Consider the following 18,550-nt stretch of genomic DNA (forward strand, 5'->3'; position numbering starts at 1 on the left):
TTGAGTCTACCGCATAGCTGTCTTTTCGTGAGGTTCAGTGTATGAATCAGTTGCCAGATTGTCGGACATAAAAAGACACAAAATGGTATTCTGGGTTTCCAGGGGCTATAGCAGCAAACTTACCTCTTACATGCATTTTTGAGTGAGTAGAAATTGAAATGGAGATACAGAGATCATCCTCCTCCACTGAAAATTAAAGAACACATTTAAAGGGGGAGGGGGACCCTCATGGATAGGAATTCTGTGTCTGACATTGTGACCAGAGATCAATACAAAGGTTTAAGGAGCCCTGGTGGTGCAACAGTTAAGTGCTCAGTTGCTAACCAGAAGGTTGGAAGTTCAGACACACCTAGCGGCTCCATGGGAGAAAGACTTGGCGGTCTGCTTCCATAAATATTACAGCCTAGGAAACACTATGGGGCATTTCTACTCTGTCAAGTGGGGTCGCTATGAGTAGAAACCGACTTGATGACACCTAGCAACAAGGACAGCTTTTGGTACAATCAAGAGCAAAAGGTGCTTGGTGGAGGGCAGCTGTTGAGGGACTGTCAGTGGAGCCAGGAGGGTTCTAACTCCTGGCAAATTTGTTTCTCTAAAGTTTACCCACATTTGTCCTTTCCCTACTTGGTGGAGGAACAGAAATCTTGGTCTTTGCAGAAAAACGCCATACTGAGTAGTACTTTTAGAAACACAAAGATTACTTTAGTGCAGCTAGAAATAGGATGTAAGGGAGTCCTGAGATGTGCAAATTGTAGCAGATTTTTACTGAGCTATATTACAGTCTTTTAGGTAAAAAAAACAAAACAAAAACGTAATTTGCTTTGAGGACAAGATCCTTATATTTTGAGAAGAAAATAAAATTCAACAATATAAGGTGCACATTCACTATGTGGGACTGGAGAAAATAAATTACAGGAAAACTCTAGTGTAACATAAAGTGCATTCTAATTACATCAAATTACGAAGTAAGTAAATATGTTATGTTTATAAAAGAAATGAGATAAATGGATAGAAAGTTGTGCCTTAGCACATTAGTGACACGTTTTAGGGTGTGAATTTAATTGCTATATGAAGACATGGAAATTTTTGGAACATGCTGATATTGTAAAACTTCACCACCAAGTAATATTGAGTAAAGGAGCCTTGGTGACAGCAGTGGTTAAGCGCTTGCCTGCTAACTGAAAGATCTGCAGTTCAAACCTGCCAGCCACTACACAGGAGAAAGATGTGACAGTCTGCTTCCATAAAGATTACAGCCTTGGAAACTCTGTGGGGCAGTTCTACTCTGTCCTACAGGATCCCTATGAGTTGGAATCCACTCAAGGGCAGTGGGTTCGGTTTTGGTTTTTAAACATAGGGTAAAATCTCTTAAAAGCAAAGGTCTCTGCTCTGGCAACACTTAAAATAACCTCTCATTTTGAAAATGTTTTAAAATGATCAAGTAATCTTTTATTGTTTTACTAAGAGATGAGAATATCTCATCTATTATAATCAAAACCTACTGCTATTAAGTTGTTTCTGACTCATAGCGACCCTACAGGACAGACTAGAGCCGCCCCATAGGGTTTCCAAGGCTGTTAATCTTTAGAGAACAGACCGCCCCATCTTTCTCCCACGGAGAGGCTGCTGATTTCGAACCTCCGACATTTTGGTTAGCAGCTGAGCCCCTTAACCACTGCGTCACCAGGGCTTCTCAAAGCTATTATAACTCCCCTGAATTTGGGTTAAATATAGCTAATCATAGTGCTAGAGGCTGAGTATAGTGACTTCCTTTTCAGCTGCTTTCCCTGATGTGAAGCAGCCACAGGAGTCCCAGGCAGCTTGGGATAGGATCCTTTGCTTGATCTGCCTGTTGGAAGTGGCCTTTCTTTCTGCAGGGCATCCAACCCAGCAAATGCTGGGCTTCCATCTAGGCTGGGTTGCTGTGGAAATCAACAACTCTAAAACCAAAAGGAAAGAAAAAATTAAAATCCGAGAACAAAGGCAGTTTCAGGGAATGTTAAAAAGGAATTAAAAGCTGGTGAAGGGAGTCAAAAACCTTATAGAAACAAACAAACAACAACAAAAGATTGAGTTCATGAACTTCACTTTCCCTTCCAAGATAAAGCCCAGGTTTGTTAGAAATTAATCAGTGTGACTAAAAAGTGTAAGATGTTCGAAAAGCAGGTGAAAGTTGCTCTCCTAGCTCTGTTCTCAGTGAAAACCACAAAGGATTTTATGCTATGGAATATTAACGTCCTCGTCTCTCAGTCTCTTCCCTCCTTATCCTTCTGTCTAAGCAGGGCTATCAGGATATCTGTCGCTTGTGATTTTAAGAGCAAGATGAAGAATGTTGGTTTTGGAATTAGCAAGAGAAATTATAAAGTAAATGCATTTTGTCATTTGTAGAAAAACGAAGTTGTAAATTACTACTGTCGGAAAATGAAGGGGGAAAAGGCAGAGCAAGGCATGCATCATATGTGGTCTTTCATTGTTTCAGGCAGTTTTGTCAAGTATTGATAGGGGGGCGGTTTCTGTGCGCCTGTGACTTATGTACCGTGGTTCCTCCACTTATCCCTGTCATTACGTTTGCCCTTAACTTGCTGCTTAGAGCCACCATCTCCCAGGCTAACAATTTGAAACGGTCTTGTTGTATTTAGTTCTAAATTCATGGCAGATAGAAAGGAAATGACTAAAAGATGATGTTGGGCCAAAAGATAATGTTTAGTTTTCTATCCACAAAACAGATGCTCTTGGTACTACTTAAAATGAACTGGTTTGTGCCCACAGAGCCAGGCTCTGCATATTTGCCAAAAATAAAGGACCTCTGAATCGTGGGAGAGGCAGAATTCCTGAGCACTTGTTTTTTCCTTCTTGGCTTTGCCATTGGCTGATGAAAATTTGAAAATGATCTGTAGGCGAAGACTGAATTCCTGATTATGAAATAATTGAGTGAGTAAGAGGGCGTGGTGAGAAGGGCCCTGAGCAAACTCACAGGGTCCACCCTCTTTGAGTAGGCAGGCAGAAGAGTTGCTGGTTTGGGGTACCGAGAAGAAAGACAGGAGGCAGGAGGAGAACCAGGTGAGTGCAGCCAAGGAGACAGTCCTCAGCCAGACAGAGCCGTGACAGGATGGTGCAGAACCAGAAGCATGCAAACAAGAATACCCATGCATTCTAGTTATTTTAACTAGAAAAGACATTTATTAAAGCTTTTAGGTAGCTCACAGAATTTCTGGGAAGGCAAAGCTTTGCCTATAAACCATATGGGGAGATTCCCCAGTGACGCCCCACCACTGCCCTCCTGTACTGAGACCTGCAGCTTGTACCGCTGCCTCTAGATTCCCCTGTCTGTCGTCCCTTTGGCCAGAAAAAGCACCTGTTTCATGTTGTTGCCTTCTGAGATAAAATACAGCACAAAGGCATCTGATTAGCAACGCCACAGTCCATTTCTCCATCTTAGCTACAAGGGTTGCTGGGTTCTGGCTTCTACCTTAAGCAGAACCCGTGGGGGCATCCTCACGTGGAGGAAGGGTATTCAAAAGATGCTGGGTTGGCCACCAAGCTTAACAGATGTCCAGTCTTAGCTTCAATTTTCATCTCTTCCAAAAAGCAATTCCCCATTGAATTTCATAAACCATAATCAGGGCCAGTCATCCGGTATGTGCCCGCATAGCCAATGTCCATTCCAATTCAATAGTGCGTATGCCATACCTCATTTTAAATATTTTAAATATCACTTCTATCTCTGTGGATGCTTTCAGCTCTTTTTACTCTGTCCTACCCAGTTTAGTCCTTTTTGTTCTCAGACTGTTTCATATGGGTTGGTCTTACCTCCTTCCCCCAAAACTCCTTAAAACAAGAGCCATTTTTTTTCTTCTTTTTTTAATCTCTCACAGTACCGACCATCGTACATACAGTAGCTGATCAATAAATATTTTCTGATTAATAACAGTTAGTTATCTGAATCAATAACTTTTCGAATGAATTTTGATAGCATCTATTTAATACAATAGTGAATAAGATATAAAACAACAACAAAAAAAAAAGCAGGGATGCTTAAACCATGTACCAAATGATGTCCAGCAATACCTATTTGCTATGAGGGTTAATGGTTAATTTAACATATGTATTGGTTGCCTACTATGTACTAGGCACAATTCTGAGTGCTTGGGATACAGGAATGAAGAAGAAAAAAGAAATAGACAAAGTAGATCTTCCAAAGCTTACCTTCTGATAGAGTGAGACAGTTAATAAACATAAATTATAAGCACGTTGGGACTGGTTAAGTGTCAGGGATGAGACAAGAGTTTGTAATATACTAGTAGTGCTGTCTAATAGAACTTTTTGCAGTGATAGAAATGTTCTATTTGTGCTGTCCAAGATGGGAGCCACCAGCCACGTGTGGCTATTGAGCACTTGAAATGTGCCCAGTGTGGCTAAGGGTCTCAATTTTTTTTTTTCATTTTAATTAATTTAAACTTAAATTTCAATGCCCTTTGTGGCTAGAGGCTGTTGTATTGAACAGTATGCCATTAGGAGATGGTTAGAGTTTCACTCTGGCATTCATTTATCTTACAAACTTTTGTTGAAGGCCTGCTGTTTTTAGGTACCAGACTAGACCTTAAGGTTATAGAAATGAATTTTACAAAAGGAGACTCCTACTCTTGAAGGACTCACAGGCCACACCAGCTACAGTGGCCAGTGCATGTTCTGGGCCACCCATCTTCAGATATGATGGCCTCCGCTCAGGGCTCCAGCCTCGCTGGTTTTTATCCAGTCCAATCCCATCAGGGCATTCTCACCTCAGAGCGTTTGCAGCTCTGCCTGTGCCTCTTTGCCTGGCTGGTTCCTGTGTTTCCTTCAGTCCCGAGCTTAAATGACACCTCCTGGAAATGACCTCTTTTCCCTTGGGGTACTTCTCCCAGTTCATAATTATACTTTCATATTTATTTGTTTAATAACTAAAACCAAAAGCTCCTCAAGGTCAGGGGTTGTGTCTTCTTTGAGCACCATTGTATACCCACAGAGTAGGCCTCCAATAAACACTGTGACAAAAATGGAAATGAAAAAGGAGCAGTGTCAGTATATACAGAGCCCTGGTGGCATAGCAGTTAAGAGCTGGGCTGCTAACTAAAATGTTTGCGGTTCGAATCCACCAGCTGCTCTTTGGAAACCCTATGGGGCAGTTCTTCTCTGTCCTGTAGGATCACTATGAGTCGGAATCAACTCAATGACAATGGGTTCGCTTTGGATTTTTTGGTCAGTGTGTACAGAGAATTTTGTGGGGACAAAGATGAGGGACTTCTAACTGTTTGGAGAGGGGTCCATGAGTCGGGAGCAGTTTCTTGAGTAAACTAACTGAGACTTATTTCACTCAGCATAATGTCCTCCAGTTTCGTCCATGTTGTGAGACGCTTCACAGGTTCGTCATTGTTCTTTATCGTTGCATAGTACTCCATTGTGTGTATGTACCGTAGTTTGTTTATCCATTCATCTGTTGATGGGCATCTGGGTTGTTTTCATCTTTTTGCTATTGTGAACAATGCTGCAGTGAACATGGGTGTGCATATGTCTATTCGTGTGACAGCTCTTATTTCTCTAGGATATATTCCTAGGAGTAGGATTGCTGGATCGTATGGTATTTCTATTTCCAGCTTTCTAAGGAGGCACCATATCATTTTCCAAAATAGTTGTACCATTTTGCATTCCCACCAGCAGTGCATAAGAGTTCTGATCTCCCCGCAGCCTGTCTAACATTTGTTCCTTTCTGTTTTTTTGATTCGTGCCACTAATGCTGGAGTGAGATGATATCTTATTGTGGTTTTAATTTGCATTTCTCTAATGGCTAGTGATCTCGAGCATTTCCTCCTGTGTCTGTTAGCCGCTTGAATGTCTTCTTTGATGAAGTGTCTGTCTGTTCATTTCCTTTGCCCATTTTTTAATTGGATTATTTATCTTTTTGTTGTAGAGGTGTTGGATTTTCCTGTAGATCTTAGAGATTATAACCTTTATTGGATTTGTCATAGCCCAAAATTTTTTCCAAGTCTGTAGGTTCTCTTTTTACTCTTTTGGTGAAGTCTTTCAATGAGCATAAGTGTTTAATTTTTAGAAGATCCCAGTTATCTAGCTTATCTTCTGGAGTTTGTGTGTTGTTGGTTATGGTTTGTATCCTATTAATGCCATGTATTAGTGGCCTCTAGCATTGATCCTATTTTTTCTTCTATGATCTTTATAGTTTTTGGTTTTATGTTTAGGTCTTTGATCCATTTTAAATTAGTTTTTGTGTATGGTGTGAGGTATGAGTCCTGTTTCACTTTTTTGCAGATGGACATCCAGTTTTGCCAGTAGTATTTGTTAAAAAGACTGTCTTTTCCCCATTTGATGGGCTTTGGGCCCTTGTCAAAGATCAGGGCATCATAGGTGGATGGATGTACATCTGGGTTCTCAATTCTGTGCCATTGGTCAACGTATCTCTAGTTGTACCAGTACTAGGCTGTTTTGACTACCGTAGCTGTATGATAGGTTCTGAGATCAGGTAGTGTGAGCCCTCCTACTTTATTCTTCTTCTTTAGTAGTTGAGTATAGCTTTTTCTTGCCTCTAGGTTTTTCCACAAGCTATTCTATAGCTGCCTCTTTTGTGCCTTCACCAAGCTTCCCTGTAGGCATAGTACTTGGCTACTTACTCATTTGTCTTCTTCCCCGCTGTAGTTGTGCAGTTACTGACAACTCTAGGCACAGAGTAAGAGCTCAGTAAATATCTATTGCATGAATAAATGACAATCATCCATTCTGTTTTAATTTTTGAACATTGATCTGGACCTGTCCCTTTCCCACATTTCATTACCTTTTTTGTCAATATTACAAAGTTGACTTCATCTGTATTTTCAAGCTTTTTCTTGTTTTCTTCTTCTAATCTTCTGTTGTCTCACTCTTTGGGTCCTCCCATTTACAGATTGTTTTTATTACTACAGTATTTTTCATTCCAGTCTTCATGATTGCCAGTGTGAAGATACTGGGTTACTCCGTCCCTGCTTACCAGGACTGTGGGAGGACATGGCTGCCAGTCTCACATGTGCAGCGTCCCTTCTCTAGCAGCCCGTTTGCTGGTTAAACTTTTGGCTGTATTTGCTGGCCACACTGGGAAGGATAAAAGAGTATTGTGCTTGGTGCACAATGTCTTAAAGGGACAGAATTGTTCTTTCTGTTATTTGCTGGTGTAAGCAGGAAAGAGTGAAGATGGAAGTGGATTGTGACAGACGGTGGTTTTGAAGAAAACATGAAATCATGTGAAGTAAAAAGGGATCTCTAAGAAGAAAATATACTTCCCTGGTTAAAATTATTCCTAGTTTAGATGTAGATTAGATTTTCTTAGCAGATCTCATTTTTGGCCTCCTATCACAATTATAAGGAGCCCTGGTAGTACAGTGGTTAAGTGCTCAGCTGCTAACTGAAATCTTGGCAGTTTGAACCCACTAGCTGCTCTGTAGGTAAAAGATGTGGCAGTCTGCTTCTGTAAAGATTACAGCCTTGGAAACCCTATGGGCAGTTCTCCTCTGTCCTATAGGGTCACTGTGAGTCAGAATCGACTCCACAGCAATGGGTTTGATTTTTTTTTTTTTTTTTTGGTATCTCAATTATGCATGTGGTTCAGTGATAGAATTCTCACCTTTCATGATGGAGACCTGGGTTTGATTCCCAGCCAGTGCATCTAATGCGCAGCCAACACCTGTCTGTCATTGGAGGCTTGCGTGTTGCTATGATGCTAAACAGGTTTCTTCAGAGCTTCCAGACTAAGATGGCCTAGGAAGAAAGGCCTGATGATCTCCTTCCCAAAAGCAGCCAGTGAAAACTCTATGGATCACAATCATTCGATCTACAACCCATATTGGAGATGGCGCAGGACTGGGCAATGTTTCGTTCTGTTGTGCATGGGGTCGCCATGAGCTGGGAGCAACTCGATGGCAGCTAACAGCATCATGGTTATAGCAGAATCACTATTGAAGTTTCCCAATTAATAGCACTTGTTCTCTGTTGTTTTCCCTTATCCCAGAAGTTACACTGAAGGTCCACATCAGTGATGCCAGCACCCATCAGCCTGTTACGGATGCACTTATTGAGATTTTCACCAACCAGGTCTCCATCGCCTCTGGCATCTCGGGGACAGATGGCGTTGCCTTCATCAAGTTCCAGTATAAGCTGGGCAGTCAGCTGATCGTCACCGCAACTAAGCATGCCTATGTGCCAAACTCTGCCCCATGGAAGCCAATCCGATTACCTGGTAAGGCATTTTTAATTTTTCTCTAAAGTAGAAGTTACAGTATAGGCTAGTGATGGAGTCAGACACAGAAACTATTCGAAAGTATAAGTCAGACAATTGGTGAAATATTTATGTTGATTATCTGCTCTACTGTTTGGGGCTCCTTGTGTGAAGGACAGGTGAAATAGAAATATGAACCATAGCTGAGGCTCTACGGTATTATATGCACACAACAGAATCAGTAGTTTTAGAGTTTCTGCTCATTTCCCCAATAAGTCAGTAAGTCAGTTGGTCAATAAGGGTGGAGTTTGGACAGTGCTTTAGATTGGAGCATTGTCATTCTTCCCATGTGCCCTCTTCCTTGCTGTCACACAGGTGGCCTAAGAACAGGGATATCTGAAGAGGTGGGAAGTGATTGCAGGGTTGTTTTTTCTCTCTTTTCCCTCTTATGTTTCACCATTTCAAAGCAGTCTGTCTACACAAGAGGCAAGGATGGTGCCAGACACAAATTCAGGTAGGGATGGGGTAGATGGGGAGCAGCAGATACAGTCCCCCTTCTTTCCCCTCACTTCAGGGTCCACCTAGTGCCCAGACCCCATTATGTATCAGCGCTAGGTGAGAGGCTGGGGTGGAAGAGTTGGAGGGAGGTGCTGCTGGGATACTGGGGAGAGCAACAGCTTTAGAAACTGACTGACCTAGGTTCTAGCCCCCAATCTGTGATTGAACCCCTCTAGCTGCAATGTCAGTCTCTGCAAAATAGAGCTAATACTACCTCGTAGAGTAGTTCCAATGAAAAATTAGCTAGCATATGTAAACTAACTTACAGTACTGGAAACACAGTAGGCGCTCAATAAACGCGCAGTACCAAGCACACACACAAACAAAAAGTTGCCGCTGAGTCGATTCTGACTTATGGCAACCCCACGTGTGTCAGAGTACAGCTGTGCTCCACAGGGTTTTCAATGACTGTGATCTTTTAACAATAGATCATCAGGCCTTTCTTCCGAGATGACTCTGGGTAGATTCGAACTGCCAACCTTTTTGTTAGTAGCTGAGCGCTTAATCGTTTGTACCACTCAGAGACTTGTACTTAGCACAGTGCCTGCAGTATAGCAATGTCAGCGTTCCTTTCTGTCCCACAGCACAGCTAGACTCACTCCTCGGGGTATTGCTGCCCCTGGGGGCACCTGGGAGATAAGTGTGGCTATATCTAAAAGTGTTTTCTCTGTCTTATAAGCCCTCAACATTCACTCTAATCCACAAAATTATCTTTAGCTCTGTTTACATTTATTAAGCACCTGCTGTGTACCAAGCACTGCTCTGGACACTGAGAATGTAGATCTAAAGACACAGAACTTGCCCCTAGGGAGTTTATAGTTTAGTGACAAAGTCAGACACAGAAGTAATTTCAGTCTAATGAGATAAGTGCTCTGATAGACTTATGGATGAATGGATAGATGGATGGATGGATGGATGGATGGATGGATGGGAGGAACTGGGGGAGTAACGTTTAGCCAGCCTAGGTGAATAAAGGCTTCCTGGAGGAGACTAGGTGCGAACTGAGTCTTGAGAATGAACAGGTATTAGCATTAGAAGATACTTGTAAAACCATGCAGATTCTAGGACTCTACCATTGAATCTGGGGAGGTTGACTGAGGAATCTGTATTTTAACAACTAGCCCCATCCATCCCCCACAATACTTGTGAGTAAAAGTGTTCTCTAAAGTTTGTGACTACTGCTTTGTGAGTATATAGAAAGGGGATTTAATATAAACACCACTGAGGAGATCATTTAGGAAAATATTAGAGAAAGGGGGATTTACTTCAGAAATATTTAGCAGGAAAAATCAGAAGGCCTTAGTGGAGTGGATCACAGTGGTTAAAGCGCTCAGCTGCTAACCGAAAGGTTGGCGGTTCAAACCTACCAGCCGCTCCACAGGAGAAAGATGTGTCAGTCTGCTTCCATAAAGATTTACAGCCTTGGAAACCTTATGGGGCAGTTTTACACTGTCCTATAGGGTTGCTATGAGTCGGAATCAACCGAGCTGCAATGGGTGGGGGAGTGGATTAGAGGAAGGTAAGGGAGAGGAAGAAATAGAAGAAACATAAGCTGAAGCTGAGCTTTTTGGCTGGCGATAGAGTGGATGATACCTCCAAGGGCAGGTGGTGAGTGAGGCTGGAAGACTGCCATACCACAGTTCCCTAACGTTGATGCAACTGATGCAGTAGGTTAAAGGAAGTCCCCTTCCACCCTCCTTGTGTGCCTCCCTCTCCCAAGTTTCAGGTTCAGGCAAAGATGGATGAAGGTGCCTAATGGAGGTAGGGGAAATGGGAGGAGAAGAATAGGTGTTGGGGCCGTAGATGGTGATGAGCTTAATTTAGGACATATTGGGTTTGAATTATCTCTGGGCCGTCATTGAAGAATATTCAGCTTTTAGTTTGAAATGCATTTGGAGCCCAAGAGAGGGGTCTGGGCTAGAGGTGTAATTTTGGGGTCATCAGCAGTGTTGAAGTGAGAATCAAAACCATGAGCTCACCCGAAGAGCAGAGAGCAGTGGGCCTGGAAGAGAGTCCCAGGAAGGCCAACAAAATAGGAAAACCAAAACCAAACCCTTTGCCATTGAGTTGATTCCGACTCATAGTAACCTTATGAGCCAAAGTAGAACTGCCGCATAGGTTTTTCAAGTCTGTAATCTTTATAGAAGCAGACTCCCAAGCAACTGGTGGGTTTGAACCACCAACCTTTCAGTTAGCAGCTGAGTGCTTAACCACTGCACCAACAGGGCTCCACAAAATAGGTGAGGCGATCTTTATTAGGCTACATACATGTTTGACCTCTTTTTCGACACTGAAAAGTCACTGGGAACAGCCCAGGGGAAGTTTAGACGATACCCAGACACCACACCTCCACCCATCCTGGAAGAACAGCAGCACAAAGTAATTACATTCATTGTGACTCTGTTAACATTATCACTTGAGTAAAAGCAACCATTTCCATGATACCCATTTTCTTTAATGAGTCTGATGGTGGGAACAACACAGTTTAATTGAAAGAGTTTGGGACTCAGAATGAAGACACCTGGACGTCAGACCTGCTTGTCATCAGCTGGCCCTACACGTGGGGACCCATCATGCCTTTCTGAGTCCAGGTTTCTTCTTTCTAAAATTAAATTAATTAGCTTGAATAATTTTCAAGGACCTCCCTGTGTCATTGATTATTTGACTCTATTTGCCTTCTCAATATAATAAAGATACTCTTAACTAGAATCTAACAATGGTACCAAATTTTGGACTGGTCTGTTGTGAAAACTGCAGAGTAAACTGTTATTTTCATGTGTGTTTTTAGAGGTTAAAGCTAACACTTTTGGTGCTCCAGGTAATTGGGCAAGGGAGAGAGAAGAGCTGGGAGTCTCTTCTAAAATATGTTGGAAATTTGAAACTAAAGCATGCTTTCTTTACTACCTGTGCACACAACGTTTCGGTTTGCATAAGCGTTCTTGTGAGATGTTGGAATGGATTTCACTTTTCATCCTTGACAACAGTTCCTAGAGCATGTGTGTGTGTGTGTGTGTGTGTGTGAGTGTGTGTGTGTGTTCCCTATAAAGTAAGGGGGTGAAGATTGAGGGAGAGGGAGTCTGCAACATAAGGAGAGTACCCTTACTTTGACAAGCAGATCCAAACACACTTAGATATATAAAATGTAATCCAGCCACTGAAGACTATAATTCTGCATCCTATCTACATCTCCACACTCACTGCCCTGACCCAAACCTGGGACAACTGCCGCCACCCCTGGCCAGGTCTCCTGCCACTAGTCTGCCCTTTCTAACCATCTTCTATACTGCTGAGAAGGAGCCCTGGTGGCACAATTGTTCAGTGCTTGGCTGCTAACCAAAAGATGCACAGTTTGAACCCCCTCAGCAGCTCCACAGGTGAAAGATCCGGCTATCTGTTCCTGTAAAGATGGCAGCCAAGTCTTGTCACATGGGGTCACTATGAGTCAGAATCGACTGATCAGCACCTAACAATAACATACTGCTGAGAGTTAGTGTCCTACAGTACATGTGTCTGATGATGTTATACATCAGCCTGAAGTCCTTCTGTGGCCTCAAGATGAAGTTCGGACTAAACATGGCACATAAGACCCTCCTCAGTCTCGCCACTTCTCCCCTTCACATCTTGTGGTCTAGTCACCCTGGGCAATTCGTTGTTTTCTGCAGGAGTGTGGCATATTTACCTGCCCTGCATTGTCTGCGCCATTATTCCTCTGCTGTTGTTATGGTTCACATGCTCAGCTGCTAACCAAAAGTTTAGGGGCTCGAGTCCATCAGAGGCATCTCAGAAGAAACACCTCACTATCTACTTCTGAAAAATCAGCCATTGAAAACTCTATGGAGCACATTTCTACTCTGACACACATGGGGTCACCATGAGTCAGAGTTGACTCGGTGGCAACTAGCTTGGTTTGGTTTTTTTGGTTGTTCACTTGGCAAGCTTGTCTTCTGTCTTTGAAAGCCCAGCTTGGCTGTTTTCTGCTCCAAGAAGTCTTCCTGACTCTCCCAGGCAGAGTTAGATGTTCCTTTCTCTTTTCAAAACATCTACTTGGTATGAAAAGAACCTGCAAACATAAATTAGCACCCCCTAGATGACGAACAAAAATACCATCTACTTGTAGACCTGAAGGTTTCTCTGCTTCCTCCCAGCCCACCGTGGAACTCAGTTGATTTGAGCTTCCTAGTCCTAGCAGCCCTGGTGGCACAATGGTTAAGTGATCAGCTGCTAACTGAAAGGTCAGCAGTTTGAACCGACCAGCAGCTCCATGGGAGAAAAGACCTGGCAGTCTGCTCCAATAAATATTATAGCTTTGAAAACCCTATAGGGCAGTTCTACTTTGTCCCATAGTGTTGCTCTAAGTTGTAATTGACTCAGTGGTGCACAATAGTCCTTTACCTCCTACTCAGGGAAGCCCCCTGCTGGCACCTCTGCTGCCATACACCATCCTGATTTTTCCCCTGTAAAGAAATGAATTTGAGAAACAATTTTCTGGAGCAGGTACCTTAAGTATGGAAGTACCAAATGTTTTAGGTTAGAAAAGTTTTCAAAACACCCGGGGGTGGTTATAGAAGGTGATTTCAGAGCTCAGAGTCCCTAACCCAGTCATTGCAGAGGTTTTCAGGGTCCAGCAAACACCACGCTATGTGAGCTCTTGAGGGCAGTGGGCAGTCCAGATGTCTGCACAGATAGGGGCAGACAGGGTAGCGTGAACTCAGTGTTAGAGGTGAATGGTCTCCTATGGGCAGCATCAGCCACAACAGTCTTGCCCTTTCTGACCATTAGGTGCCCTGTGCCATTAGGTGGAAGGATCACTGGTAAGAAAGTTAAACTTTGAAGTGGTTGTATAGGGTTTTTCCAAGTCAGTAATCCTTCCTTTAGTCCTGGATCACACGTGGCACCACATGGATCGGCCAGGTGGGAAGAGGCAGGAGTACCTAAGAGCCTTTGCTGTGACAGTTTCTTCTGATCCTCCTTCCCCAAACCCAGTGTGAGTTTTTCTCCTAACTTCCAAGGTGTATTCTTTTAAAAAAAAAATTTTTTTTATATTTGAGATATAGTTCTCATACCATAAAATCCACCATTTTAAAGTATACGTCAGTTTTTAGTATCTTCACAAAATTGTGCAACCATCACCACTATCTAATTCCGGAATATTTTCTTCAACCCTAAAAGAAATTCCATGCCTATTGGCAGTCACTCCCCATTCTTCCCCTCCCTCAGCCCCTGGCAACCACTAATCTACTTTCTGTCTCTATGGATTTGCTTATTCTGGATGTTTCAGATAAGTGGAATCATACAATATGTGGTCTTTTGTGACTGGTTACTTTCACTAACATCATGTTTTCAAGGTCCATCTCTGTTGTGACATGCACGGTATTTCTTTTTATGGTTGAATAGTGTTCCATTGTGTGGCTATATCACATTTTGTTTATCCATTCATCAGTTGATGGACATTTGGGTTGTTTCCACTTCTGGGCTATTATGAATGATGCTGCTGTGAATATTCATGTACAAGTTTTTTGTGGACACGTTTCCAATTCTCCTGGGTATATACCTAGCAGTGGAATTATTGGGTTAAATGGTAACTCAGTGAGGACGGCCAGACTGCTTTCTGCAGCACCAAGATGCGTTCTTATTGTTCTCATGGCACTTGTCATATTCTGCTTGTCTTATAGCTACTTAGTGTGTGTCCTAGTCCCCTTCTAGTGTATAGCCCTGAAGACATGTTGTTGTTGTTGTGTGCCGTTGAGTTGATTCCGACTAATAGTGACCCTATAGGACAGAGTAGAATTGCCCCAGAGGGTTTCCAACGCTGTAATCTTTGTGGGAGCAGATCACTAGATCTTTTCTTCCACGGAGTGGCTGGTGGGTTTGAAGTGCTGACCCTTTCAGTTAGCAACTGAGTGTTTTAACCATAGACTGTCTTAAACATTTATCTATCCCATGCAAGATCTAGCACTGGGCCTTGCGTTATAGGTATATGTATATATACACACACCAAAACCAAACCAAACTCACTACCGTGGAGTTGATTCCGACTCATAGCAACCCTATAGGATAGAGTAGAACTGTCCCACAGGGTTTCTGAGGCTGTAATCTTATGGAAGCAAACTGCCACATCTTTCTCCCGCAGAGTGGCTGGTGGGTTCGAACCCCTGACCTTTTGTTTAGCAACTGAGTGCTTAAACCACTGCACCAGCAGGGTTCCTTATATATATAGTGACAGCTAAACAAGTTGACTGTGTGGAGAGTGTATAAAATGAGGGACTACATTCAAAGCCAACTCACTAGTCCCCTGTGGCACTATTAAGAGCCAGTGATAAGTAATTGGTATTTTTGTTGTTGTTAGCTGCCGTTGAGTTGGCCCCTGACTCATGGCAACCTCATGCATAACGGAATGAAATGCTGCCTGATCCAGTGCCCTTTCCATGATGGGTTGCAGATTGGACTGCTGTGATCCATAGGGTTTTCATTGGCTGCTTTTCATAAAATCACCAGGCCTTTCTTCCTAGTCTAGCTTATTCTGAAAGCACCACTGAAACCTGTTCAGTATCATAGCAATAGACAAGCCTCCACTGACAGACAGGTGGTAGTTGTGCATGAAGTGCATTGGCTGGGAATTGAACCAAGTCTCCCCCATGGAAGGTGACTGAGACAGAATTTGGTACCAGGAGTGGGGTGCTGCTCTAACAGATACCTAAAATGTGGAAACAGTTTTAAAACTGTGAATGAATAGAGCTGCGGCAGCAGCAGGGGACCAGCAGTGGCAGAGAACCTGCAGTAGCAGAGAAGGGGCAGCGACAGAGAACCAGCAGCAGCAGAACCAGGAGACAAGTGCGAGACAGCACTGGAGCCGACCCATGGAGCGAGAGAGCTGAGTGCCTGTGCGTCGGAGGCTTCCTGGCGGAGCGGGGTGCCTTCGGGCACTTATCGGTGGAGTTAGGCCTGCTGACCCACAGAGCGAGGGAGCTGAGTGCCTGTGTGCAGGAGGCTTTCTGGTGGAGTGGGGTGCCTCCAGGCACTTAATCAGTGGAGCTACCGAGCTTTGGAACACTTGCCCCAGCAGGACAGATGCAGGCGTAAGGCCCAAAGGCCAAGAGGCCACAGAAAGCAGAAGCTGAAGAGGCAAGGAACACAAGAAGCCAAGCTGCCTCAGTCTCAAAAGGTATGGTCATGACCTCAAGGGTTTCAAAGGGTGGAGCCATGGCCTCTGGTGTTTCTAAGGTGGAGTTGTAACTCCGAAGGACTAGGAGAATGGTACGCCTAAAGCCGAGGGAGCAGAGTTGCCATCCCAGTGGGCCTGGAAGGCGGAGCTGAAGCCCAGGGCCGAGGGGCCTCCACTCAGAATCCAGAGACTGTGGCCAATACCTGGAGTCTGGAGGTCAGGGCTATTGTGTAAATTGTCTCAGAGAACAGAGGATTATTTCAAGCCTTGAGGTCTAATGTAATGTGTTCTGCTAACTTGCTTGGTGCCTGTTATTCCTTCTTTCCCTGCAATTTCTCCCATTTGTAATGGAAATGTCTAGCTTGTGCCTGTTCTGCCATTGTATCTTTGGAAGCAAATAACTTGTATTCTAGATTTCACAGATGAAGAGGAATTTTTGGATTTTGGACTTGGAGTTAAGACTTTTGCTGTGATATGATGAGATGAATATGTTTTGCATGTTGCAAGGATGTGATTTTTGGGGGGCCAAAGGGTGGAATGTCATGGATTGAATAGTGTCCCCCAAAAAATGTGTGTAGCAACTTGGCTAGGTCATGATTCCCAGTATTGTATGATTGTGTTATCTGATGTGATTTCCTTATGTGTTGTAAACTCTACCACTATGATGAGATTATATGTGATCTCCTCATGTGTTGTAAATTCTATCACTGTGATGAGGTTATACTGATGAGGTTGACAAGATCAGTGTCTTAATGCAATCTCTTTTGAGATATAAAAGAGAGAAGCGAGCAGAGATACACGGGAACCTCACACCACCAAGAAAGCAGTGCTGGGAGCAGAGCATGTCCTTTGGACCTGAGGTTCCTGTGCGGAGACGCTCCCAGACCAAGGAAAGACTGAGGCTTCACAAGGACCTTTCTCCAGAGCCGACGGAGAGAGCCTTTTCCTGGAGCTGATGCCCTGAATTTGGACTTGTAGCCTACTGGACTGTGAAGACAATAAATTTCTCTCTGTTAAAACCATCTACTTGTGGTATTCCTGTTAGAGCAGCACCAGATGACTGAGACAGAAGGTGAGAATTCTACCATTGAACCACCAATGCCTCATTAATTGATATTCTTAGCACTTAATATTTTTAGTTCCTTATATTTTCCTGGGAAGTCACTATACCTCTCCAGGCCTCACTTTTCTCCTTTGTAAACAGACCCCTGGATTGGATGATATCTAAGGGCCTTTCAGTTTGAGTCCATGTAGCATAGTAGTTGAGAGGACAAACTCAAGTTCAAATCCTAGCTCCAGTATTTATTAGCTGCAGGATATTGGGCCAGTTTATTTAACTTCAGTTTCTCCACCTATAAAATAGAGATGGTAATAATAACTATTTCATAGAGTTATTTTGAATTTTAAATAAATTACCAAAATTAAAGCACTTAGGACAATGCCTGGCTTGCTAGTAAGGGTTTAGTACTGTTAGCAATTATTATTATTCTATAACACATTATTTGTTTCTCTTAAATTCATATATTCTACCCAGAAACTTACAAGCTTTATGAAATTTCTAGTTGGAAACCTAGGTAATTGAGGAAGAATTTTAAAATAGCATAAGTTATGCTATTATCGTATTAGACCCCAGGGTCCAAACCCCTAGCCGTCGAGTCGATTCCGACTCATAGGAACTTTATTGGACAGAGTAGAACTGCCCTATAGGGTTTCCAATGCTGTAATCTTTACGGAAGCAGACTGCCACATCTTTCTCCTGTTGAGTGGCTGTTGGGTTTGAACCTCTGACCTTTCAGTTAGCAGCCAAGCACTTAACCACAACACCAGGATGGCTTAGATCGGAGAGTAGGGGGAAATATTCTTTTACCATGAGAGACACAGTAACCTAAGCACACATTTTTAAAATATTTCTTAGTGTTAATATTTAAGGTTATATATTCCATATTAATAAAAAAAGAAAGAAACCCATTCCTGTTAAGTTGATTCCGACTCATAGTGACCCTATAGGACAGAGCAGAACTGCCCCATACAGTTTCCAAGGAGTAGACTGGTGGATTCAAACTGCCAACCTTTTGGTTAGTAGCCGAGCTCTTAACCACTGCACCACCAAGGCTCCATATTCATATGTGTATACATTATAACCTTTAATATATTCCTAATGTGAGGAAGATCAGATCATTTATTAAAAACTTCTAACAAATACAAAAAGTTGTCTATTAGGACTTCCAGCAACATGGTGCTCTAGGCAGAAGCATCACGCCGTCCCTCCACAGCAAAGATCCAAAAAACTAAGCCAAACAGTGAAAACAGCAATCCTGAAACCCTAAAACATCAAATGAAGAGATAAAGAACTCAGCCAAGCACCAAAAGGAGTGAGAAAACTGACAGAGAACGGAGAGCGAGGAGAGGTTCATGCAGAGATCCCCTATCAGCTAACGCAACACGGATCTGCCATCTCGGACTCCTATCACAGACCAGCAAATAGGGGGTACGAGAAAGCAGCATGACGGAGCTTCCAGCAGGAGACAGAACAACCAGTAATTGGCGATATACGCTTTGCCACCTCCCACCCTTCTTCACCCCCACTCGGCCTC

The 18,550-nt window shown here is 43.1% G+C and overlaps 1 protein-coding gene across 1 annotated transcript in view; it reads left to right on the forward strand.

Moving 5' to 3' along the window:
• Positions 1 to 8,030: 8,030 nt before the first annotated feature.
• Positions 8,031 to 18,550, forward strand: part of FAM171A1 (family with sequence similarity 171 member A1) — an 83,510-nt gene continuing 72,990 nt past the window's right edge. The window contains exon 1 of the mRNA XM_004379664.3: positions 8,031 to 8,257. The gene's annotated coding sequence lies outside the window, so the exon portion shown is untranslated. The remainder of the gene's footprint in view (positions 8,258 to 18,550) is intronic.

This window comes from Trichechus manatus, unplaced genomic scaffold (genome assembly GCF_000243295.1).
Source record: "Trichechus manatus latirostris isolate Lorelei unplaced genomic scaffold, TriManLat1.0 scaffold00067, whole genome shotgun sequence".
In the NCBI taxonomy this organism is placed as follows: domain Eukaryota; kingdom Metazoa; phylum Chordata; class Mammalia; order Sirenia; family Trichechidae; genus Trichechus; species Trichechus manatus.